This window comes from Anastrepha ludens, chromosome 6 (assembly GCF_028408465.1).
Source record: "Anastrepha ludens isolate Willacy chromosome 6, idAnaLude1.1, whole genome shotgun sequence".
Taxonomy (NCBI): Eukaryota; Metazoa; Arthropoda; class Insecta; order Diptera; family Tephritidae; genus Anastrepha; species Anastrepha ludens.
In genome coordinates, this window is record NC_071502.1 from 116,801,834 (window position 1) to 116,829,598 (window position 27,765).

Below are 27,765 nucleotides of genomic sequence, written 5' to 3' on the forward strand. Positions count from 1 at the left end.
ACCGCACGAAAGAGAAATTCATAGGATCTCCATACTTTTCTGTAGCTTTGCAATCAATGAGGCTGAAACAAGCTTTGCTTGAAAGTTTCTTCTACTCATTTACTTCATTCCCCTGATACCTTTCTATTATTCATAAACAGCTTACTTCTTCGCCTCACTCTGCAAATAATTACTTGCCATGCCCCACTTCATTCGATATTCTCATCAAACAGTTTAACAATTCATTAGCAACAAACAGTTGGCCAATTTTAATTTCCGTATAAATAATAAATGCTTCACTCTTTCCGATTGCCACTTGAAAATCTGGAGCGAATTACAAAGCAAACGTGCAACACAATTCAAATCATTATTGCCATTAGCCTCTCCACGGACAAATCATCAATAGCCAGCTGCGTGTGAAAGAACACGAGAAGACTACTATTAGGTTTTCGCTAACTTTACACAAAATTTTCTACACTCGTTTACCCCTCATACACTCACTTCTCTTCTCACTCGCATTCCCACTGCTTGCTTCACACACTCTCACATTTCTTACCCTCTCATATTCTTCATCGTAACACCGCATCCTTGCACACCCAAAAATTCTCCTTTTAATCACTAGATTTGAGCGCGTAGCTACTCGTAAAATCCTTTTTATCGTTTTTACGATAAATTGCGTAGGAACAATTAAAATTTCTCACACCACCGGTCCCAGCAGCAAACGATTACTTTCAGTTCATTCCCCGCACTACATTGCAACACCTCAGCCTCTGTGGCTAATTTTGACCAACTGCTTAGCTGTTTGGAAAACGTTGGTAAACAATTCAAATTTCGTAATTGGCCATCATGAAAATGCGATGGGCATGGCGCGGAGAGATGTGAGGTCAACAACAACAGCGTTTGGAGCCAAAACGCCAATAAAGAAAAACGTAATAACCGTACTCAGTGTGCCGAAATGCCAAAGTTTCGCTACTACCAAAAACAAAAAAACGTACAAAAGTAAGAAATAAAAAAGGGTCGAATTCGGTAATTTCGATAAAGGTGTCCAACAAATAATAATAAAAGTCTGACCCTGAGCGAAACGCTTCGCTGACTTCACAATTCATTTGCACGCCTGCTTGTCTTCCTCCTCTCCATTAGCTTTACTTCTTTTGCGCTTTACTAATTTACGATTCATTCTATTTGTTGGCTTTGTCCGCTTGCTTTTTCTTAGCTTTTATTTATACTTATATTTGCTATACTTTTCCTTTGCCGCACATTGGTAGGCCCTTAGCTTTTCTTTCTGTTGCGTATTTTGCCAAGTTGGCCAGTTTTAGGGGCATATAAAATACGGCAATAATTTCGATCGAAATTATTAAATGAGTTAATTGTGCCGTAAAAAATAGGTTACGGCGCCTGCTGGCTACACTTCGCCCTTACTGGACTGAACGCATGAAAGTATACCTCTATAGGTACAGCTGGTGTGGTTTAGGAAGCGTTTCAGTGTGAAATGTGTGTGGGTGGGTGGTTGGTTTTGTGACAGCTGTTGCAAGAAGTGTGGCTCTAATAATAATAATTATTATTTTATTAAGTTGCATTTAGAGTTTGTGGGGAAAAAGGTCGCAATAAGAATATGAGTAGGGAGTGTGGGGGTTGAAAAAAAGTATGGAAAATTCGAAGTATTTAACATCTAGGGACAGGTGAATTTTGTATTCCTGGTGGTCATGCATATAACGTACTCCTATATATAAATACACAACAAGGATGATAGATTTACAAGGTTTGTTCTTCAACTATAGTGAAAAAGAAAATTGTTAGGGGAACGTCGGTTGCCATGTGCTTGAGTGACTCAGCAGCCGAGGTTTGCTCGTTAGATATGGCGAAACAAAATTTTGAGGGGAACTTCGTTGTGTCATTCGTTTTGTGTTTCCTAAAATTTAGTCTGCTTAGTTAGTTATATATAAAATTTTAGTCGCGAATAATGGTCTGCTAGGTAGTACACCTCTAAAAATCTTTTCACCATGAATTAAGAGGTAAAATTGTGAAACCCAAGTGGCGTTCACTCATTTCACATGCATTCACAAACTCGTCCAATCAGTCGTTTTTCAGATGACAACGGTTCGTTGATTTTTTTTGTGTATCATCAACACAAACACAATCTCAGTTTTTTTGTAAACACATCCCAAGAGACGTTAGCCCATCAGCTGATTCTGTGAAATTCGCTTAAAGCCGAATGGCGGTCTGCTAAAGAGCACAGCTCTAAAAATCTGTTCACCTTAAGTAAACATTGTATTGGATAAATTCTGAGTGAAAATATAAAAATAGTTTAAAAAAACTAAAAAACACGCTTTTATTGCTAATCGAACTAAAATGTAGATAATAAATTTTAATGACAAAGAGACCTATAATGAAGTAATAGCAAATCGAACGATCAGTCATAGTCAACTACCTCAGAACAGAATTATAACAAAAATTAAGATACAAATAGAGTAATTCAAATTAGAGTTAAAAGCGTGGGATCCTTGATATAGTAAATATTACAATCATTCTATTGGCAACTACCTATGCACAGAGGGTTATGAAAGTGAAGCAAAATGCATCCCACGCTTTTAACTCTAATTTGAATTACTCTATTTGTATCTTAATTTTTGTTAATTCCTTTCTTATCGACTGTGAGTCTAAAGCTATGCAGTTATCGGCCGTGATAAAGAAGTAATCGGGATGAAGAACTTATTTCGTGGAGGGAGCCTGAGAAACTGATTTACAAGAATAAATAAAGATTTTTCATTTTACAACCAAATTCACCTTACTTTTTGCCCACAGTAAAAAAAAGAAAATATTAATCCTGGCAATCCTAATAACGATAATGGAAAACTTTTATCAAATTCTTGCATTGTCATCGGTCTTTGATAGGTGTGCAAAATTTCAAGTCTATCAGATTTTTAGAAGCCAGTGAAAATTAAGCTCAAAGATTCCGTTACATACATACATACATACATACATACATACAACCCGACCTAATAAAAATGTGTTAAAAAGGCCTGTTGAAATAATTTCTGACTTACCCGCGCTAAATTATAGTAAAGGGTGGTTAAATTTCAAGGGCCGGTGTTGATTTTAAATAAAATACAATTAATATCGATATTTTTAATTTTCATATTCATTATTTTTATCTTCTCCACATAATCACCATTAATACTAAAGGGTGGTTAAGTTTCAAGGGCCGGTGTGAATTTTGAATAAAATAGAATTTTTTTAGGAACTTATTGTCATTTTTCCTTATTATGATAATATTGGTATGGCTCAATTACGTATAGAATAAAACATTGGCCAAATGGCCGCCGCGGCCTTGACGTCACACCTCTATCCGATGGTTCAAATTTTCGATGACGCTGAGGCATAATTGAGGTTCTATGCCATTAATGTGCTGAATTATCTCATCCTTTAGCTCTTGAATTTTTGCTGGCTTATCGATGTACATCTTTTCTTTCAAATAACCTCAAAGAATGAAGTCCAACGGTGTCGTTGACGTTTAGGCGTGGTTCACATTCAACATCGGCCCTTGATATTTAACCACCCTTTACGTCAATATTTCGTCCATTTTTTACTATTTTGGCCTATTTTACTTGGTTTGTTTGAATGCTTATTACTTTTGTACAAAATTATACTTCACTGTCTAAAAAAAACCAAATGAAAGCAATTTTAAAATTTTATACAAAAATTAGAAAACTCTTACACACTTTTCAACGCAAATCCATGGTTTTAATAAGAGTTTCTAGAACAATTTTGGGTATGTAGTTTTATAGCTCATTGAATTTTAGTATAAAAAATGCAGTTTAAGTTGCTGGAAAATTTTTTTGATTTTTTTATAATTTTTTTCGTGATTATGTTGCGTATTTCCCACATATAACAAAAATTTCGTGCAGCTGAAAGCGGGTAAATCCAAAGTGCGAGCTAGAGTTTTATCAATCTGTATTTTGTTCGAGCTTCAGAAAGAGTAAGAGGACTGCAAACACAAAACAGTTGTATTGGTTGAACAAAGCATACATAAGAAATAGCGTGAAAGCTCACTTGTGGCGGAAGAAACTTTCACTGTTCATCGAAGCAAATCATGTGCCTGAAAAAGCTTTCACTGCTTAAAGACGCGAGGGCGAATGGCTTTTGCTAAATTATTTTGCCTGAATTAGGAAAAGCCCGTACGAAAAAAAAAAAAATTAAAAAAATAAATCCATGAAAACTTAAAAAACTGCACAACGAAAATGTAAAACATTAACAAATATAGCTGCTATGAAATCTCCACCCAAAGTAAAAGCTATTGGAAAAATTGGGAGAGTGGAAGCAAATTAAAGCTGTAGTGAACTTTATGATTTTAAGATTTACTTTTGAAGTAAACTTTTTCAAGAGTTCAAAAGAAAAACTTGGAAGCGAAAGTTTTCGATATTTTTAAACAAATTCGGAGACTCAAAAGTTATTAAAGTTGAGTGAGCTATTGTTTTATACCGCTTCCAAGTGGCATATAGTTTCTTATGAGAAACTTTCCCATAAAAGTTTCGTATAAATGCGCAAAAAGTTTTGGATTGATTTTTGATGGCTTAAGCTCACCATAGGAACCAACCTGGGGATGAAGGGTTGGTGCGTCGCATTCAAAGATACTCGTCTACGCTAGGCGAGTTGTTAAGTGGGACTGAAAACAATTAAAGTTGCCTTATGTCTACGTAGGTGAAGGGTATGGCGTCGAGATGTTGATGATCTTCTATCAATCTTTTATAAAGCTCACTCATTGGTCAAGCTCAAAATTGATAATGTTGAGCAGCAAATTAGCAAATAAGCAAAATGCCAGAACAAATGATTTCCATCGATTTCGGTTTTCAGCTTTTGCCTTACGGTAGTAGTCTGGTCATATACTAATTTTTTATAGATATTTTTTAGGATTTTTTTTTTAAGAAAATAAAATGCGATCGTTTTGATTTTATAGTATGTTATTATTTACATCAAATAGTATACAAAAACATTTTTTTTACATATTTTTTGTAGTAGTGTGGCACCAAAGTAAGCGTCTTAAAGAAGATAAGTGGCTTGTCAACAGGATTTTGGATCTTTAGGACATCTGAAACTAAAAAGTTAAACTGATTATTATTCCGTAGGCTTATTATTCGGGCAGGTGCTACTTTCGTTTCTTTTCAGCCCTAACTTTTCATACTACAGTCTGAAACATACATTTTTCAAAAGTCCGCCATTTTGTTATTTTCCCAAAAAATTTTCCCATTGTAGCACCTGCCAGAATGACAAGCCTACATAATAATAATCAGTGTAACTTTTTCATTTCAGATGTCCTGAATAGCCAAAATCCTGTTGAAAAGCCACCTACGCGGATGCCAGGTTTTCGGCTAGTTTGCGCAGAGTTTATCAATATTTATCGGCCTTTTGGTTATATCTCTTGAGTAGTACCGCATTTGAGGTCTAGTTTTGGGGCCACCAGATACGGAGAATTTGGCGAAGACAGCGATTCACAGGCGTTGGAATTTTATTTGTTACCTCATCGGATACTAGCCAAGTTTCACAGCCGTAGAACAGGACGGAATTTACTTACGTCTGTAGCGAAAGGACATACAAATTGGTGTGGTATAGATAATATTGCATAACCTTTCGATGTTAGGAGCTTAAAGTTGATTTATGGGCTACGAGCAAATAAAGAAATAAGGCGAAAGCTTAAGTGACAGTTCCAACAACTTTACCACAAAAAATACTTTAAAATGCTCAGAAAGCTTTTTTATACCCCAAAATGTTTGAAAATTGTGGATTAAGCACAGTTTATTTAGCCTGATATTTTATACCATATCAGGCATTTCATTAAGTTAATTTGCAGCGCTGTTGCCGCAAACTGCTAGCCAGAAAAAAATATTAATAAAAAAATTGTGGAATAATTACTGCTAACTCTTTTTGTTGTTCAACAAGATGTTGCAGCATTTCGATTCATTTAATTTTGCCACTTGTTATGTGAATGTGAGCTTTTGCTATTTCAAAAAAAAAAACTGGCAAGAAAAAATTCATTACCCAACAAAACAAAAAAAAAAAACAATACCGTAAAAAATTATTGCGCTTCAGCGGAAGAGCGCAATTTGAAACGGAAATCAATTTCAATTTTTGCGCGCAAACTGTCACCAGCTGCGAATAATTTGAGACGCTTGAGTGGCTTTGGCAAATGCGTTTTACGCATAAAAATTGTGAAGAGGGAAAAGTTCGAAATGAGTAGAAAAAAAGAGGTGTTGCAAAAGTGAGCGAATTGAAATTGAAACATTAACGCACGTACGCATAAAAAAAGCACCCGAGCGTGTTAAGCAAAAAAGTATAGAAAGAAATTAAATAAAGGATTTTAGGATGCGACAAAAGATATTTCAAAGGATATGCAAGCCAACTCTACCAGAAACACTGCAAAACTTTAAAGCTCACCATACAAGAAGAAGGGTAAACTTTGCAGCCAGGTCATACTTTTAGGCGCACTACCTTTTCCTTGGGTAGCAAAAAGAGTTTTTTGAAAGTTAATTTTTACATGTCTGCCTATGCTCTGTAATTAGTAACGCTTGCAAAAATGCCATAACAACAGCAACGGCAGGCTCGTATTAAACTTAATAAAGCCTGAAGGAAATCGCAGCACTAAAATAGCAGAAGAGGACACAGCACGAAAGTTCCGAGCTAGTTGGAGAGTAGATTACTTTTCATTTACTTTTTATTGCAAATTTTTATTTTGCTCTAAATCAAATGTAATTCTCGAGAGATTTATAAAACGAAATAGCTTTCATTGAGAGCTCGCTATAAAGCTTGATTTTCAATGGAAGGTATTCATTGCCAAAAGCTTAAGATTTTATGATTATGTGAAGATGATGGCACTAAAGTTTTTCATCAAATAGTTAGAGGTCATGGCAATAAGATCGAATTAAAAAGAGGTTGATTCATATAAAGTATATATGAATAAGGGAAAAGTTTGTGGAAAATATGTGAAAGCTCTGTAAATCTGCAAAAGCTTTATAAATGAAAGCCACATGGTGTTTGAAACGAGTTATCAAGACAAAGATGCAGGTTATCCGAAAAATTTTTGAAAAATATGTGAAAGCTCTGCAAAGCTTCGAGCTAGATTACATTTAAAATGATTTTGGAGGTTCAAGCTTAATAAATGGCAGCTCGATTGCACTTAAAAAGTTATTGAAAGGCAGAGAATGATATGAAAAAGGATATTAAAAGACAGAGGCTGGAGGTTCAGCGAAACATATGTGAAAGCTCTGTAAATTTACAAAAGTTTTTGAAATGAGATTCACATTGCATTTAAAAGAATTCTCAAAGGTAGAGGTTGGCTACTCCAGCGTAATAAATGAAAGTCAGATTGGATTTTAGAAGGCAGAGTTTGGAGGTTAAGTGAAAGATATATGAAAGCTCTGTAAATCTACAAAAGCTTCGAGATAGAGTGCGATTTTGGAGTGATTTTGGAGATTTAAGTGAAATATATGTGAAAGCTCTGTAAATCTACAAAATATTCAAAATGGTTGTCAGATTGCATTTGATTAGACTTTCAAAGGCAGATGCTGAGGATTGGGGCCTAATAAATGGAAGTCAGATTGATTTGAAAAGGATTTCAAAAAGCTTAGAGTGGAGGTTTATTGAAAAATGTATGAAAGTTCTCTAAATTTGCAAAGGCTTTCGAAATGAGACTCAGACTACACTTAAAAAAAAGTTCAAAGGTAGATGTTGGCAGTTGGAGCTTAATAAATGAAAGAGTTTGAGAGGATTTTAAAAGACAGAGTTTGAAGTTTAGGTGAAAAATATCTGAAAGCTCTGTAAATCTGCAAAGCTTTTGAAATTTGAGTTAAATTGCATTTAGAAGAATTTGCAAAGGCAGAGGTTGGCGGTTGAATTATAGTAAATTTAAGTTAGATTGGGTTTATAAGAAAAATTCAAAATGAAAAATGTGTGAAAGCTCTATAAATTTGCGAAAGCTTATTTGAGGAGAAAGATTTTTTGTTGAGGCCTTTGTGTATTGTTGATAATTGACTATTTTTTAATTGTGAAATCGGTTTCCAGTTAGTTAAAACATTTTATTAAAGCGCTTAGTGAAAATTTTCTTTCCTTGATAATTAAAAAATTACGACTGCTATTGGTAAACTTAACCATCGCTTTTATTGGGGAGAAAGCTTTAGCGGAGTTTTAAATTTATTGAATGTTCTTCTACACTATCATATAGTATCTTCTTAGATGTGAAAGCTCTATGAAAGCTCCTCGCTTCATCATTGCTTAACTCATATTTGGCATTGTTTTAATAATTTCTGGTCGTTCCATGCTTTCCAACTCTTTTCCCTTAAGGCACACAGCGTTAATCCTTTTGATTGTATTGTACGCTTCAGCGCACGCAACAGCATACTTTTAGGCGCCAATGCGCTACCAGCTTGTGCAATGTGGCGGATATTACAATTTCGCGCATATCAAATGTGCAATTTGAACAAGCTTTGCATACTGTTCGCCAGTTCACCCGGAATGTATCTCATTTTCCCCTGGCGTCCAATGCATTTACTGATTTAATTTTTGAGTGAGTGTGTGTGAGTAAGTTTTTTTAGCAAGTTTTCAGCGCTTCAACGCATTTTGTAGCGCAAGTGGCGCAGAAAATTAAAAAGTTACGTTACGGAAATGGCAAAGTTTTTACAGTTTGCTTCGCATGAAAATAAAAGGTATAAGAAAGGGATGGCAAGCTGGAGAGTAGATGATATTTTAATTAAAAATTAAGTTCTAAATATTTAAAAAAAGTGTTTAGTATTGAAATAAAATATTGCGAACTCATATTATAGTTCTTTTGCAGCCATTGCTTTCTGCATTTCTGAAATTCTTCTATTTACTGATATGATATGCCATTTCCACTTTTTTATTTTTACTTTTTTTATTCTTTATTCTAATTTCTAAGTATGTAAGTGTGTGTATGCCTGTACATCTATGCTTCTGCTTCTGGCGGTGTTCTTTGCGGTTTTGCGCACAAAGGTATAATTAAAATAATTAGATTTAAGCGAACGCTCACAGAAAAACCGCGAATACATGCACACACATTTTTATTTCTATTTCTATTCCTTTTTCATTCCTCTGGTTTACATTCTTTTTTAGTTTATCTGCTCTCGCCACAAATGCATTCGTCTTGAACGATGGTGCCGCTTCCACTGGTTCTCCCTCTAAACCTCTACGTGTATTACCCACGCCAAAAAGTATGCAATTAATTTAATTTGTGTCTTATCAGTGCAATGCCAGCGTCAGCTAGCGAAAGCGTGAGCAGAAAGCTTTCGTTTTGTCGATGCAAAAAATTTACTCAAAGTGCATTTAAACAAATTCTTATGTGACTTAAGTGGCTATGGTAAGTGGGTGATTTGAAACTTGGAATGCATCTTTTGAGTGCTTTTTTGTGTAATTTGGAGAATGTTCGAATTAATTTGATTGGCAGAAATTTTGTTCAAGTTTTACTGCCGGGAATTTCATGCGTATGAAAAAGTAAGTTTGTTAGAAAATATTATAATTTTAGTGTACATTTCAAGCTGAAAGAAATGAGCGATTAGTGCAGTAAATTATGTGATTTTGTATGTAAAAATTACTGAGGAAAAGCTCGCAAAGCCAGTGGAGTAATGTAACTAAGTTCAAAACGCTATTTGAGCTCTTTAAGTGTAAAGGAAAGTGTGTTTTAATATTAGTTGCCGGTATTTAACATTCTTGAGAGGAAAGTGAAAGCTCATATGAAAGCTTTGCGCAAGTTTCAGTTTAATTGTTGTTTAAAGTAGAACGTAAGAGGTAACTTAAAAGAAAATAGTACCTTCAAATTCTGATTTTTACTGATATTCAGCACTTTTTTTGGGAAAGTGAAAGCCCACAAAGTTTATATGAAAGTTTCGTAAGCAGTTACTTTAAAGAAAATTATGCATGTGAGTTGCTTTGAAAAGTCTTGCACAAAAGTCAAAGCTCCAAAAATGCATATTAAAGCTTTCTATAAGATTTAGTCTAGTTTTAGTTCAAAGTAAAACTTAAGAAGACGCTCTAAAGAAAAGTCTACTTGTGAGTGGATTCAGGTACTGATTTGTGTCGATATTGGATTTGTTAAAGTGGTGGTTAATACAGAAGCCAACTAGCGCTTCCATAACACTTTGTTATTTCTTGCGAGAAAGTGAAAGCTCACAAATTTCACGTGAAATTTCCTTAAGAAGTCACTTTAAAGAAAATTATGCTTGTGAGTGGTTTCAAGTATTGATTCTCTGTTGTTACTTTGAGCATTTTTGTGGAAAAATGAAAGTTCAATTCATTTTAAGCTTTTTTAAGCTTTCAGTTTAAGCGAAATGGAACATTTCAAATTATAGAAAAGTACGCTTGTGAGCAGCTTTACACATTTCTTGGTAACAGTTTTAAGAGATCTAATAGCTTTAAGAGGAAATGGAAGCTCATAAAGTTCAAATGAAAGCTTTTTTAGTTTTACTTTAAAGTAAAATGTAAGATGTCACATTAGAGAAAAATGTACTTGTTGGTGGTTTCAAGTATTGATTTTTATTATTTAAATTTTGTGTTACTTAACATTCTTAAGAAAAAAATGAAAGTTCACAAAGGCCATATGAAAGCTTTGTGCATATTTCAGTTGAATTCATGATTTCATATTTCGCACTCTTACGTGAAAGCTTTTACTACCTGCAATGCAACACTAACAATATGAAAGCTTTTTGAAATTAAAACCAGTAAATGTGGCTTTGAAAAAAAAAAATGGTATACCGATTACAGTTTCATATAGAAATTTTAAAGGAGAAAGAGATGTGCAAGAGAGTACGCACTTAAGCTTCCACTTGGCAGCATTTAAAAGCAATTTTATTATTAATAAACTTAAGATGCATGAAAGCTCACTAAGTCAAAAGTTGGTTTTTGTTATTAATATATTTTTCTTTTATTATTCCCAATTGAGATCATACATCAGCAGGCAATAAACTATTAATTATTGTAATATAACTGAAAGTGAAAGCTTTTGTGTATTCCGATTTATTATGCATTAAAAATATTGATTTCGCTATTTTAACTCAGAAGCCATTAGTACTTTTCGTAGTATAAACGAAAATGGGTTCAAACTACGAAAAAAAATACCAGAAATGCATTTCCACTGCTTCAGCTCACGAAAAAAATCCCATGCGATTCAAACATCACCACTTCATAAAAATCAATTGTCGCACACTAAATCCACCTCACACTGAAATATCTCTACACAAATATTACTTAGCGTTCCGTAGTATTTAGTACTCAATCCTCGCGACTTTAGATTCTTGGCTCTAACCAATCGACTGCCAAAGAAAGCCACACAAGTACACCAGTCAAATCAAAGCAACCCTGGCACGTACACCATCACCAGAACTTTACGTCCCGCACTAACCAAATATACGAATGGACGCCCACTCATTTACGACAAACATCCAAAAATACTTAGAGGCTAGCCATTACAGGGGAGGGGTGAGATGCTGGTGGAAAATCAAATACATAAAGTGAAATAATTAAAAATCCCTGTTGGCAAATTAAAGCCGCTTAAGTTGTATAGCGTGGCAGACAGCGAAAAGCAACAAAAACAGAAACAAAAACACAGAAAAGATCATAGTAACGAAAGCCAAGAAGCGAAGGCTAACGTTGAAGGTAGTTGAGGTGGAGCGCTGTGAGACTAAGCAGACAAATACAGAATCAGACAAACAGTCGAAATAGAGAAACCCACAAAAAGGCAATAAAACTGCAACGTGAGTGCGGAAAAGCGTGGATGGAGTAATGGTAGGATTTACTGTTCGGCGAATGTAGTATACAGCACATACATACATACACACATACACATTTAACAATGCAGCTTTGGGATTGCGCAATTCATTTCATATAAAAAAGCAACAATAAAAAAATGCTACTAAATACTTTTACTTCCACTTTTTCCTATTCGAAAGCAAAAAGCTTTATTTTATTTTCTTTCATGCTGCATTGTTTTTGTAATTTTGTCTTTGTGACGTACCAAATCCACCAGGATAATTACAAAATAGAAATAAATCCTTAGTGTTGAGATTAATGAATGAGACAATAAAATATATGAGTAAATATGTATGAGTGTGTGTATGTATGTATGTAAGTAGTTGTTCATGTGTGAGTTAGCTGAAAATAAGCTGGTTGTAAGTAAAGGAATGAAGTAAATGAAAGATTTAAGAGAGGCACCATAAAAAGCGTAAACGGTAAAAAGAAAGATTTAGAAGTGCAGAAAACCGGTAGCAGAAGACAGAATTACTCGTAATATCCAGCAGCTAAGTAAAATATAGTAAGCAATAACCGTGGAAATTTTCTAGAAAATTGCTGTTAAATTAGTCCAAAAAGTGGGAGTCGCTATTGGGTTTGGTAGTAAATTGCAGAAAAATGTAAATAAAAAGCGAAGAATGGTACTGTACCCCAGTCTACTTTTCTTCAGTATTAAAAAAGAGAAAGAGGAAGAGAAAAGATAAGAGCCTATTATTTTCAGTATTTTAAGAAACTACTCGCGGAAGCAGTCCACCCAGAGCAGTCGTGCTAAGAAAGGGGAAACAACTACAACTCTTAATTTAGGGGGTTTTTTTATATGTAATCACATAAATTTACCTCTTTGGCTCGCATAGAGAATGCTTCTGGGGTTTGATGCCATCTTAGTGGGTAGCTGGTATACATTTGAATTTTTTTTTCTGACAGCGTTTGTCTTTAGGTTGGTTATGAAAAATCTTCACATAAAAATATTTCGTCTTCTAGAAGTATTATACTATGCTTGGCCTATCTCTAAATGTTAAATGAAGTCAGTGACATAATTATAAGGTAAGATGATTTGATAAGAGTTGATAAACAATTTTTTTTTTCAAATTTATTTTAATTTTTTTATTTTTATAAATATGTTTTTTATAACAAAACCCAGCTAAATCCAAGTTTTAAAGGGCACCTTATATTGATTTTTTCAAATTAATTTTAATTATTTTTTTTATAATAATAAATTGAAGTTTTCGAATTAATTTTAATTATTTTTTTATAAAATTTGTTTTTTTTAACGAAAACCAGATAAATCCAAGTTTCAAAAGTCAAGTTGATAAGAGTCGAAAAAAAATTGTTTTTTCAAATTAAATTTATTTAGTTTTTTTATAAAAATAATTTTTTTACATATGACAAACCCCATCTAAATCCAAGTTTCAAAGGCCCCCTATATATTGATTTTTTTCAAATTAATTTTAATTATTTTTTATAATAATAAATCCAAGCTTCAAAGGTCACCTTATATTGATAAGTTTTGTGGTTTTTTGTCTTTTGTCTTTTTTTTAACAAAAACCAGGTAAATCCAAGTTTCAAAAATCAAGTTGATAAGTGTCGAAACAATTTTTTTTTTCAAATTAGTTTCATTTGACTTTTTTATAAAAATAATTTTTTTACATATAACAAAAACCACTTAAATTTGAGTTTCAAAGGTCGCCATAAATTGATTTTTTTTCGAATTAATTTTAATAATTTTTTTTATAAATATTTTTTTTATAACAAAACCCACCTAAATCCAAGCTTCAAAGGTCACCTTACATTGATTTTTTTTCAAATTAATTTTAATAATTTTTTTTATAAAAATAAATTTTTTCTATAAGAAAAACCATGTAAACCCTTTGATTGATTTTTTTTGTAAATTAATTTTTATTATTATTTTATAAAAATAAATTTGTGTATAACAAAAAAAGAAAGGTCACTTTATATTGATAGTTTTTTTAAATTAATTTTAATTATGTTTTTTATATAAATATTTTTTTTTTATAACAAAACACACCTAAATCCAAGTTTCAAAGCTCACCTTATATTGATTTTTTTTTCAAATTAATTTGAAATTTTTTTTTATAAAAATGTTTGTTTATAACAAAAAATCACCTAAGTTTAAATTCCAAGGGTCGCTTTATATTGATGTTTTTTTTTTTCAAATTAATTTTAATTACTTTTTTTATAAAAATAACTATTCTTTATAACAAAACCCACCTAAACCCAAATCTCAAAGGTCGCCTTATATTGATTTTTTGTATTTTGATTTTAATTTTGATAATTTTTTTAATATATAAAAATAAATTTTTGTCTATAACAAAAGTTTCAGAAATCTAATAGGAATATGAATAAGTTCGTGCGGTTTTACAACAGATGGCGTAACTTGATTATTATTCCATCGATCCACATTTCCAAACATTCATTGGAGAGCTACTGTCGTAAGGCACAAACGTCAGTATAAGTTTTTTATTTGAAGCGTAAACAACAATATTTTTACCACACTTGAAAATGTCGAATTTCGTGCCAAATAATGTGTTTTTGCGGGGAATTCTTCTTCATTATTTTAATATGAAGAAAAAAGCAGCCGAAAGTCATCGTATCTTGGTGGAAGTTTATGGTGAGCATGCTCTATCTGAGCGAACGTGCCAGAAGTGGTTTGCACGCTTTAAAAGTGGTGATTTTGGCTTGGAAGACGAAGAACGCGAGGGTGCGCCGCCAAAGTTCATGGATACCGAATTGGAGGAATTGCTCGATCAAGATCCGGCTCAAACGCAAGAAGAGGTTGCAAAAACTTTGGGAGTTGATCAATCAACCATTTCCAAACGTTTAAAAGCCATGGGAATGATCCGAAAGGTGCCGTATGAATTGAAGCCAAGAGACGTTGAACGCCGTTTTATGGCATGCGAACAACTGCTTCAACGGCACAAAAGAAAGGGTTTTTTGCATCGAATTGTGACTGGCGATGAAAAGTGGGTCCATTACGACAATCCAAAACGTCGGGCAACGTATGGATACCCTGGCCATGCTTCAACATCGACGTCGGCGCAGAATATTCATGGCCTGAAGGTTATGCTGTGTATCTGGTGGGACCAGCTGGGTGTTGTGTATTATGAGCTACTGAAACCGAATGAAACGATTACGGGGGATGTCTACCGACGACAATTGATGCGTTTGAGCCGAGCACTGCGAGAAAAACGGCCGCAATACGCCGATAGACACGACAAAGTTATTTTGCAACATGACAATGCTCGGCCACATGTTGCACAAGTGGTCAAAACATACTTAGAAACGCTCAAATGGGATGTCCTACCCCACCCGCCGTATAGTCCAGACCTTGCGCCATCCGATTACTATCTCTTCCGATCGATGCAACATGGCCTGGCTGACCAGCACTTCCGTAATTACGATGAAGTCAAAAAATGGATCGATTCGTGGATTGCGGCAAAACCGACTGAATTTTTCACAAAGGGAATCCGTGAATTGCCAGAAAGATGGGAAAAAGTAGTAGTAAGCGATGGACAATATTTTGAATATTAAATTTGTAACCATTTTACGTCAATAAAGTTTCAAATTTCGAAAAAAAACCGCACGAACTTTGTGCAAAATTTTTAAAAATTAATCCAAATTCCATCAAAATTTCAATCTTTTAGTTCAGAGTTTTTAAAAAAATGTTACGTATGCAATTCCATCGCATATTTAATTCCAGTGAAGTGCAAGTTTGAAGTGGTTGAAGGCTCCCATTGAACTTTTGAGAATTCTTTTACTTTACGGTGTTACTCATATGCATTCCCTCCATATAACGAATGCACGACATTTTTTTATAAGGAGAAAATGCGATCACTGTAAGAAAAGGGGGAAAATCATCAAAAATCAAGGAGAATTTTGAGTTACTCGAAACTTGCACTTTATTATATTAAAATTCAATGAGCTATAAAACTGCGTACCCAATTTTTGTTTGTAGGTTCTATTCAAAAATTTTAAATGTTGGTAAAAATTTGTCGAATTTTTATAGTTTTTGTACAAAGCTCGAATTTTGATGTAAGTTATAAAATGAGCTATACCCTAAAAGGAAAAAGTAAGGAAAGGTAAAAAAAAAAAAAATAAAACAACTAAAAAAGTAAAAAGTCTATTAGCTATTAAGCAAAAGATACGTTGTTTAACGTTACTCGGTTCACGATTTATTGAATGTAATAACAAAAGTAGCATAAGGTTACAGTATAATATTGGAAAGTGATAACGGATAAACATAGTGGAGAATTAGGGTTGTACTTAACATAGTATATAATCTTACATATACATTAGGGTCGCACTTAACATATTATATTGTAGTATATGATCTTACAAAGTCAAATCTTCAGATTTGAGTGTTTTTGCGAACAGTTCTTTCAGCATATATACAAATGCATGAATATTAAAAATCTAAGCCCGGTTATGAGTTTTTCTCAATGCGGTATAAATGTTCCATATCGAAGGTCGTTTTGAGAGGTTCGCCACAAAGGTTTACTGGGTAGGCAAGACAATACAGATCGATAAAATTATATAGGACTTTCGGAATCAAGAATCGGACTAAATTTTTCAAACTGCTGAACCCGAATCTGAATCTCAAATTACTTACAGCAGGCTAGAAAATGCAAACAACTTAACTTTTAGCCATATTTGAGGCTAGGTAGTATCTTAAGGAATTTTTTTCTCTCTGCAAAACTCATACCAGTAACTTAAGATGCAACTCTTCCCCTTCTAAGCACATTTTCATACGTCAAAGATGTTTATTTTTCTATGAGATATCGCACGTTGCATTTACTACGGTAGGATCTGCTAGGTGAGATTATTCTTGAACAACATTCGCGCCATCGATTCTCTCATACTAGCCCAAATTCACCCATTACCCCTCTCAACACACTTCCTTTTTCCCTACCACTTATTCTGCTTTCTCCAGCGTTTCGCTAAGAAAATCTCTCTCTCATCATAAATTACGAGTACACGTTTTGTTTTTTCTCCCCCTACCGCTTTCCGTTTCTAATTATATGTTTTTTAATCCAGCGCTAGAAATTATAATATAATTTAAGCACTGCCTCAGTATTCATTCATGCCGAAAATCTCGCACATAATTATTTGTCTTGAAAGTCGTCTTAATCTCTCAGAAGACAAAGCTGGCTTTTATCATCCTGTTGTTTCTGTTTTCTCCATTACCGCTGAAATGTTTACTTCAATGTTTGTGCTGTTATTTTGCCTTCTGTAGAACACCGTTAGCTACTTAAAGGGAGCTATGCGTCGGTGTTGAGTTTTTCCTCCTAACCCAATGAAAATATTTACCTACTAAGTACACAACTAAATCTCTCCTCTTAAGTTGGAAATGTAATACAAAGATACCCGGCCAGTCAGTATAACCGCTGCTTCGTCCTCCGTTTGCAAGTTTATAATTTTTTTCTACCGCATGCAAACGTGAAAGTGGGGTAACGCTGGTTAGCTGCGTTTAATCACAAACACAAAGTGCTGTGATTTTTTGTGCCTTTTTTATGTTCGCATTTAGCGGTAATTTGTTTTGTTTTCATTCAGATTTTTTTTGCAAGGTTTTTAATTTTTGTGTTTTATGCTTTGTTTAAATTGTTGTTTTTTAATTTAGTTTAACAGATTTGGATTCTTAAAAAATTCATGGCTACTTCCTTGAAAGTGCTATAGAAAAAATTAAAAGGAAAAGAAGCCGGAACGGCGAAAAGCTGTTTGATATCTTGGTGATTTACTGAAAGCTCAAGATTTTGCACTTAAACTGTGTGAATAGATTTTTTGTGCTGTGCTATATATTTTTTCCAATCACCAGAAATATCACTGCTGTAAAATTAGAAATTTCGTTTTTTTTAATATCTTCTATTATTTTCTGTTAAATCAAAAACTAAAAAATTTTACAATATAAATTAAAAAAATTCAGATTCTTACAAAACAAAAAAAATTTAATTTTTTTATTGTTAAATTTTTTTAAAATTCAATTTTTTAATTTTTTTTATTTTTTTTTTAATTGTTTTTAACTTTATACATTACTTGAAAAACGTTTTAATGTCAAATCAAGCATGAACGAAAGGTAAAAAATTTAAGGACCTTCAGTTCGATATCTCATTAGTTTCAATCAAATCAGACGAGACGAGAAGCTCAAGATTTTGCACTTAAACTGTGTGAATAGATTTTTTGTGCTGTGCTATATATTTTTTCCAATCACCAGAAATATCACTGCTGTAAAATTAGAAATTTCGTTTTTTTTAATAGGACTATGAATAAGTTCGTGCGGTTTTTTTCGAAATTTGAAACTTTATTGACGTAAAATGGTTACAAATTTAATATTCAAAATATTGTCCATCGCTTACTACTACTTTTTCCCATCTTTCTGGCAATTCACGGATTCCCTTTGTGAAAAATTCGGTCGGTTTTGCCGCAATCCACGAATCGATCCATTTTTTGACTTCATCGTAATTACGGAAGTGCTGGTCAGCCAGGCCATGTTGCATCGATCGGAAGAGATAGTAATCGGATGGCGCAAGGTCTGGACTATACGGCGGGTGGGGTAGGACATCCCATTTGAGCGTTTCTAAGTATGTTTTGACCACTTGTGCAACATGTGGCCGAGCATTGTCATGTTGCAAAATAACTTTGTCGTGTCTATCGGCGTATTGCGGCCGTTTTTCTCGCAGTGCTCGGCTCAAACGCATCAATTGTCGTCTGTAGACATCCCCCGTAATCGTTTCATTCGGTTTCAGTAGCTCATAATACACAACACCCAGCTGGTCCCACCAGATACACAGCATAACCTTCAGGCCATGAATATTCTGCGCCGACGTCGATGTTGAAGCATGGCCAGGGTATCCATACGTTGCCCGACGTTTTGGATTGTCGTAATGGACCCACTTTTCATCGCCAGTCACAATTCGATGCAAAAAACCCTTTCTTTTGTGCCGTTGAAGCAGTTGTTCGCATGCCATAAAACGGCGTTCAACGTCTCTTGGCTTCAATTCATACGGCACCCAATGGCCTACCTTTCGGATCATTCCCATGGCTTTTAAACGTTTGGAAATGGTTGATTGATCAACTCCCAAAGTTTTTGCAACCTCTTCTTGCGTTTGAGCCGGATCTTGATCGAGCAATTCCTCCAATTCGGTATCCATGAACTTTGGCGGCGCACCCTCGCGTTCTTCGTCTTCCAAGCCAAAATCACCACTTTTAAAGCGTGCAAACCACTTCTGGCACGTTCGCTCAGATAGAGCATGCTCACCATAAACTTCCACCAAGATACGATGACTTTCGGCTGCTTTTTTCTTCATATTAAAATAATGAAGAAGAATTCCCCGCAAAAACACATTATTTGGCACGAAATTCGACATTTTCAAGTGTGGTAAAAATATTGTTGTTTACGCTTCAAATAAAAAACTTATACTGACGTTTGTGCCTTACGACAGTAGCTCTCCAATGAATGTTTGGAAATGTGGATCGATGGAATAATAATCAAGTTACGCCATCTGTTGTAAAACCGCACGAACTTATAAATAGACCATTAATATCTTCTATTATTTTCTGTTAAATCAAAAACTAAAAACGATTGAAAATTATCTCGAAAGTTTTCGAATTTGAAAAACTATCTGCCCCTGCAGTTATGAAAATAAAGCCTTCTTAGCTGTGATCCCGTTAAGTGTCAGGATGGCCGAGCGGTCTAAGGCGCCAGACTCAAGTGAAAACTTGCCCATTGCGGGTTTAATGCGGAGCGTTCTGGTCCTCTCTGAGGGCGTGGGTTCGAATCCCACTTCTGACAAGAATTTTTTTGTGGAACTTTTTTTATTGATGTGTTTTATTTATTTATTTATTTATTTAAGAAAAAAAATCAAAATAAAATATAATAATTGTCCCATTGCTGCCAGGTTGCTTTATTTTGTTGCAGTAAATATTACTATTTATTAATTATTATTATTTCTAATTATAATGATAAAATATCTTATTCCAATTATTTAATTAATTTTAGTAGCAAACTTTGTTCGTGTAAGAGTTGAGGCATACTTATCTGCCATACCGTTATATGTCAGGATGGCCGAGCGGTCTAAGGCGCCAGACTCAAGTGCAAACTTGCCCAGTATGGGTTCAATATGGAGCGTTCTGGTCCTCTCTGAGGGCGTGGGTTCGAATCCCACTTCTGACAAGAATTATTTTGTGCTTAAAATGTTTATAGCTTTGCTTTTTAATTTCATTCTAAACCTTTTTTTTGACGAATTCAATAATATACATATACACTGTGCAACAAAACCAAAAAAAAAAATATATATATATATAAGTTTTTATCACTTAATAGTTGTGATTTCTTGAATGCATATGGACGTTTCTTTTTTTGTATTTACGTTGTATTTTAAATAAAAAGATTTTTTGAATGGTAATTTTTTTTCTGGAATTATATATTTAATTATTTTTATCAATTCACGTAGCAGTTAGGCGTCACTTAAAATGTACTCGTATATTGGGCTGATTTGGTAATAAAAACTTAAAAAATATTAATACAAAATTTTAAATTTAAAAAAAATTCCCTGAGAAAAAAAGAGTGTTTACTTTGCGTCCAATTGGAGGAAGAAAGAGAGGCCAACCAAGAAAAATGACGTCGAAGCAGACTTCAAAGAGATGAACGTTCGTAATTGAAAAAATGAGGCAAGAGAGAGACTGAATTGGAGGAGGATTGTTGATGAAGTTATGGTCCACCACAGATTGTGAAGCTAAGAGAGAGAGAGAGAGAGAGAAAGAGAGAAAAAATGCGCCTCATCACCACCAGTCGATGCCGGCTGTTTTTTGGTTGAATTCGCGTCAATAGCCAAAAAAAAAGGCGTCACACAAAAATATCTACAATTTAGTTCCATTTTTTGGCTAAGATGAATATTTCATATATCTATAAACAACTGAAATATCACGCGCATGGCGAAAATTTCTGAGTACGATTTCTATTAGAAATGTTAAATTTTACGTTGAAAATATCAGATTTGACATATTCACACAGATGTTCCCATATCTTGAAACCCAAGTAACAACCCTCGTATGTGAATGTGTACCATTTTCCTATCGGATATGATATGATACCTATATGGAGAGAAATTTGTTTTCCTTCCTTGATCAAGATACGCTTAGTTGGAGTCTATTAATCCTTTAAGCGCAGTATTGTAGCACATAGAATTTTGATAAAATCAGACTTCCCGGTTTCCTGGCTCTACTAATATACAAATTTTGCAGTAGTTCTTTAGTTGTTTCGCAACCAATTTTCGATTTCGTAACCCATGAGCTGGAAAAATACATCGAGTTTCTGCTACTATGTTTCTAAGCCGCCGTACTGCAGGTTGTAAGTGTGCTCGGCTATACTAAGCTTCGGTTGGTAACACTGATTTATAAATAATTAATAATTTTTTTGATCTAAGTATAAAACTATCCAATTCTTATGTGAAACCTATAATTGAGCCTGAAAATCCACTTCGATATGTTCAGTTTAAGAAATGAATAAAATAAAAATTAAAAAAGTTATCTAAAAATCGAAAAAAAGTTGTTTTTATAAAATTTTACAATATAAATTAAAAAAATTCAGATTCTTGCAAAACAAAAAAAATTTAATTTTTTTATTGTTAAATTTTTTTAAAATTCAATTTTTTAATTTTTTTTATTTTTTTTTTAATTGTTTTTAACTTTATACATTACTTGAAAAACGTTTTAATGTCAAATCAAGCATGAACGAAAGGTAAAAAATTTAAGGACCTTCAGTTCGATATCTCATTAGTTTCAATCAAATCAGACGAGACGAGAAGGGACAAGTCAAGACACATCATTAGATCGGACTAATTCACATCAGACTAGGCGAATCACATCAGATCAGTTCACATCAAATGAAATCAGATCAGATCACATCAGATCCCACCACATCACATCACATCATATCACATCAAACCAGATTACTTCAGATTAGAAGAGTGCAGACGTGACAGGTTAAGACGCAACGCTGAATCGGATCAGTTCACATCAGATGAAATCAGATCAGATTAGGTGAGACGAAAAGGTATGAGTCAAGACAGAACAAGGCGGAATGATACAGTTACTTAATCATAGAAAACCACCTACGCAACACTGATCATTACGCATGTGCAATGGCTCCACAAAAGTTCTCTTAACTGAAACTCCCTTAAATACTTACATAGCGATAGAAATAAGTGTTAATCCAGCACTATGCAATGAAAATCCACTTCGATATGTTCAGTTTAAGAAATGAGTAAAATGGCGATGTCTCATAAATTACGTGATAGAAAAAAAATTTTGTGGATTTTCGAATTCTGCGACCGATTTCACATAAGAATTGGATTTGGAATTTTTATTTGGTAAAAAATGTAATCTCGTTAAAATTTAATTCCCAATAATGACCATTTATTTTTATTATTATTTATCTTAAGGCACTTAAATCACCTAATATGATGTGAGTTATTACGACTAACTGTGAGTTGAATATAAATAATGAAATAATTAAGAGAGCTTCCTATTCCGCTCAACTCCGATATCCCCTTTTTTTTGTAATGCAACTACAGCACCTCTCCTCTCCAATGACAATGCAGAAAACGGAAACTTTTGCTGCCATTTCCACTTTAAGGCTCTCGGGAAATAACGCGCTCTCATCCATTCTCTCCCCACATTTATTCGATAAAAATTAACAGTTCGCAAAAGTGTAGACGCGGCACACAAATACTCGTACTCATTCACGTTTAAGCAAACATTAATACAACTGAAGTGCATAAGTACACTAATACATACACATAGGTAGAAAATCATAAAATCCGAGATTAATTGTGCAACTGCACAAGTCATAAATACTCATTAAGCTTGTGCGGTTGCCAGGATGCCACGTAATATCCGAGGATGGCTTCGCGCCTAAAGGCATGCTATAGAAGAGTAACGCAACAAATATGTGGTGGCAAGTTTGTCGTTGTTTATGAAGTGCCGACTCTGTTATGGGCGGGCGGCTTATCTAAAACCTCCACGGACCAGTGTCATATGTAAGTAAGGAAGTATGTAAGTATGTTAGTCTATATTTATATTGCAGAGATATGCCCTAAGAATGGTTAACACACACATAGATACACCAATGTAACACCCTTGTGAGTAAACTCGTATGTAATTGCATATATTTCTGCTACAGTTAATGCCGCATAAAAATAATAACTGTAACAACAACAACTACGTATTAGCCCAAAAACAACAATACTTATGCTGATAATACCACTGTTGACTTTTGATATTAACAAAGCTAATGGAAAATTATGACAAATGTAATGAGGCAGCAAGAGCGTTACTTAACTAGGTTGGCTATTGAGGTATACAGATACACTTAGAGCTCCTTAAGTGCAGCGTGCAACAAACCAGGGATAGATAATAGGTTGATATGTGTTGATGCACACTTGAATGATGGGGTTTCGTACAGGTACTGTGGGGAAAAACCCACCACCTTTTGGATGAATTTGAAGTATTTCTCCTATGTTCTGTATGTAAATTTGATAGGAATGTGTACGAGGTGTGTTCAAAAAGTATAGCAAATTTTGTGTTTTTTCAAAAATTATTTATTTATTCATTAATATCTATTTTGTCCCCTAAAACGTAATCCCCATGAGATATTATGCACTTGTGTCAACGTTTTTCCAATCCTCGAAGCACTTAAAAAAATCATTTTTTTTTTCCTTTTCAGCTCTTCCTTCGACGCCGTCTTTATCTCGTCAAACGTAGCGTAGCGTCGGCCTTTCATGGGCCTTTTCAGTTTCGGGAACATGAAAAAGTTACAGGGGGCCAGATCTGGGGAATACGGTGGCTGTGGCGTCATTAGTGTGTTGTTTTTGGCCAAATAGTCGCGCACAAGCAACGATGTTTGAGCAGGGGCGTTATCGTGATGCAAGAGACAATTTTTGTTCTTCCACAAATCGGGGCGTTTCTGGCTTGCTGGATTGCTTAGCGCAAATTGCGCATAACTTGCAGGTAATTTTCCTTATTGACCGTTTTACCCTGTGGCAAGAACTCATGATGCACAACGCCCCTGCAATCGAAGAAAACGGTAAGCACAACTTTTACGTTCGGCCGAAGTTGGCGCTTTTTTTCGGTCTTGGTGCGTGCGGCAGCTTCCATTGAGATGATTGAGCTTTGGTTTCCATATCATAAGCATAAACCCACGATTCGTCATCAGTTATGACCTTCTGGAGCAAATTTGGGCCGTCGCGGACAGAGTCCAACATCTCATTAGCAATGTCCATGCGATGCTGCTTTTGGTCGAAATTGAGCAGTTTTGGTACGAATTTTGCGGTGACCCGTGTCATGCCCAAGTCCTTGAAAAGAATTGAATGGCACGAGCCAATCGATATGTCTAAGTCCTCAACAACTTCTCTAATGGTGATTCGACGATTGGCCAATACAATTTTCAGCACTTCATCAATTTTTTCGTCTGCTGTTGGAGTGCTCGGGCGCCGGCACGCTTTTCGTCGTTCACATTTTCTCGGCCATCTGAGAACATTTTGTACTACCGATAAACGTAGTTTCTCCGTATGACACAGTCAACATTCGGAATGCATCCGCGCACTTAATTTCGTTTTTCACACAAAATTTGTTCCACCTTTTTGGATAGGTAAAAATCGAAGACGAGCCGAAACACGTGGAAGCAAAGCAGCTGTCAACAATTAACTGAACATTCAAAATGGCCGAACTCGTCGGAATGAGTAAGAGAAGTGAGTACCAACATATCGCCACAAAAAAATCGAAATTCGAATATACCGAACCTGCGAAAATTCAAAATTCGCGATACTTTTCAAACACACCTCGTATGTGTACATGCAAACGTATAAGTTATTCACGATAGAAGTGTTTTTTACCTTCCTGGGGCTTTGATATGCTTTGTTGATGAGATCAAAAGGAACGAAATGAGATCACATCACATCACATCACATCAAATCAGGTCAAGACGTGACAGAGAGTCCAATTAAGTCGTATGCAAATAATTTTCTAGAACATTTTAATCCTTGCGACCTTCAAAATGCCATTTTATTCGGACTTTCGAAAAAAGGGGCCGAAATGACCTTTTCCTGGCAGAGCTAATGGATTAAAATGTTTTACAAAATTATTCCTCGTAAAATTTTTCTTTATAATTACAGCTTAACAATACATTTCTCTCCAATGTATTTTAACTCTTTTTTCATTTATTCTAAATACATTCATGCAAAATATTGTAACTTTAAAATGACCATAGCAAAGAATGCCAAACGATTTCGAGATTTTACTATATGGGTCCTTCATTCAGAGTTGGAACATTCTGCCCGCAGACAAAAAATGTAACTGTAGTTGTTAAAGCTACCCCCATTCCACAAAAAAATAAAAAAAAAGATTTCGTCTAAGAAAAGTTCTTGAGCCATCATTTTCTTTTATTTAAAAAAAAAAGACAAAAAAAAGCACATGTAGGTATGTACAAAAAAGGATGTATTTCAGAAATTTAAATTTTTTCATTGTCGCGCTAAGGAAATCTCTCAAAATATGCTTATTTTTTCCTCAACTACCTTGGCTCTCTAAATTTTTTATTATCGAAAATCTTGTTTTTTGTTTTCTTTATAAAAAAACGTCTCTTAAACGTTCGAGAAAAAAATAAAGTAAACATTTTGAACTTAAACATTTTTTTTAATTACCTAAACATTTTACTTTGATATGAACATCTCCTTCTTTTGGAATCTACAAACGAGCCTAACGCAAACATCAAAACAAGTTTCTGATCTTGAGACTTCAAGCCAAATAAATAAGGCGAGACGTCCTTTTTCTTCTTATGAGCAGCTGCTCGCAACGAGCTGCCCAATGCACATAACTTAACAGCCCCATTATTCTCGAAATCAATTTGATGGTTTAGCGCTTATTTATTAACTATTTAATATTTTCCTGTTGCTATGTTTTCTATAATACTGTGCTTTTCCTTGGTACATAAAATAAGTCTAACTCCGCCAATGAGTTGCCATTGGCCCACCCTAAAATTGTAGCATTTTAATCTGTCTGTAAATGCATAACAAAATAATTAGGAACAAAACCCAATCAGTCTACGTTTCTAACCAAGTCTAATTAGTGCAAAAAGTCGATTTAATGCGCTTAGACAAGAATGAAGTTAACCCGAAAATGACAAAATTATGTACATTCTTACATTATGACAGTTCAGATGATTTTTGCAGCCGCCCTTTGTCAAATGGCGCATTTAACCACAATAATTCAACTTTTTTACTGCAATGATGGCGCGCTCATAACAGCGAGGTTGTCTTGGCATGTTTGACTAAAATTTGCTTCTTCATTATCTAAATATATAATGAAGAATCAAATTTTAGTCTTTGTCTATAATTTTGACTCTCGAATGTGCTCCATCCAATTTCCTTTGGCTTTCGTGCCTACGTTTTAGTTTGCGCAGTGGATTTGCTTATTCTGAAATAGTGCCTGCTTCTATAGGATTTCGTTAATTTCTGAATCAAAGTTAGTTGAAAATACGCATTTGTGAGTGCACTGGTAGACATACATACAATATCCGTTTAGTGCGCCACGCTTCATCAAATTATTTTTTCTGCACAACTAACACCACACACCAAATGGCATTGCCATGCTCACCCATTCGTTCATGACCAATCTTTCTCTAACCTCGTTGGTTTGGTGAAAGTCTGACTAGCGATTTGCAAAGCAAAAATTTTATCTAAACATATACAACTATGTGCATGTGTATGTGTGTGTGTTTGTTTGACTACCTGGAAGCCCTGTTGATGCACTTGGCTTCAGATCAAGGTATATTCACCCTCTCAACTAACTAAAGCAACTATATGACCCTCTAGCTAAGGCACGTTTTGTGCGTCTGATAAGTTTTAATCCCTTTTGCCAGCAGCATTATCACCATCTCGCCTCTCCCCCAAACAACAGTTATTCACATACAAATCTCGAAAATTTGTAGTTGATAAATTTATTGCATAAGCTTCATGTGGCCCGCTCAATGTTAATCAAAAATTCGTATGTTCGTTAGTGTGCGTTTTGTATTTTTACCTATCCATGCAAAGAGTTTGCTCTCATGAGAGGCGTCGATTAGTGCGTGTGCGTGAGTGTGTATGGCTGTATACTTTATATGAATGTGTTTGCCTGTTTTCCCCAATTGCATTTCAGTTCACTTTTAATATTTGTTGATGGCCATCAAATGAGTTGGGGTGACGAGTCAAATTGCGCTGATGTACATACATACATACATACAAACTGAACAACACATATATACGAATATGTGTACACATATATATGTTTATGTGCCTTACAGAGAAAAGCTGTACTACTCAATAAGTTAATGAACTGGAATTTAAAGGAAGTAGTGGTACTAGTTCGTAGGGAACTAGTTGTGTACCAGTTGTAAAATGACCAATTAGAGGTGCTTGCAAAAAAATATTCTTCTATTACTATAAATAAAAATGGTTCGAATGTTAAGAATGCATAAAATTAGGGCTAGAAGAATACAAATGCTGTTGGGGACAGTCACGACACTTTTTTTTTTGCTCATTAGGAAATATAGGGTGTAAAATTTGCTTTTTGAATCGGCTATAAAAAAAAACTAATCAATATTTTTTCAAACTGTTTTCTTTATTTTGAAGATTGAACATTGTCATTTAGGAATAAAAAATAATAATAGGCCATTCGATTAACCCAATTTTAAGCACATTTTCGATTGTTTGGGCTCCAATTTCATGAATGGCAACTTCGATTTCGTGTTTTAAAGCATCAATCGTCTCTGGATGGTTCGCATAGCATTTGTCCTTAACGGCTTTCCACAAAAAATAGTCCAATGGGCTTAAATCACAGCTCCGAGGCGGCCAATTGATATCGGAATTTCGGCTGATTATTCGGTTTTCAAAAACGGTAGCCAAAAGTTCGAGTGTAACTTTGGCACTGTGATAAGTTGCACCGTCCTGTTGAAACCAA

General features: G+C 34.5%; 2 non-coding genes across 2 annotated transcripts; both read left to right on the forward strand.

Moving 5' to 3' along the window:
• The first annotated feature begins 19,449 nt into the window (after positions 1 to 19,449).
• Positions 19,450 to 19,567, forward strand: Trnal-caa (transfer RNA leucine (anticodon CAA)). Its single transcript has 2 exons — positions 19,450 to 19,487; positions 19,523 to 19,567. It is a non-coding gene; the product is annotated as a tRNA-Leu (tRNA).
• Positions 19,568 to 19,830: 263 nt separating this feature from the next.
• Trnal-caa (transfer RNA leucine (anticodon CAA)) lies at positions 19,831 to 19,948 on the forward strand. Its single transcript has 2 exons — positions 19,831 to 19,868; positions 19,904 to 19,948. It is a non-coding gene; the product is annotated as a tRNA-Leu (tRNA).
• Positions 19,949 to 27,765: the final 7,817 nt, after the last annotated feature.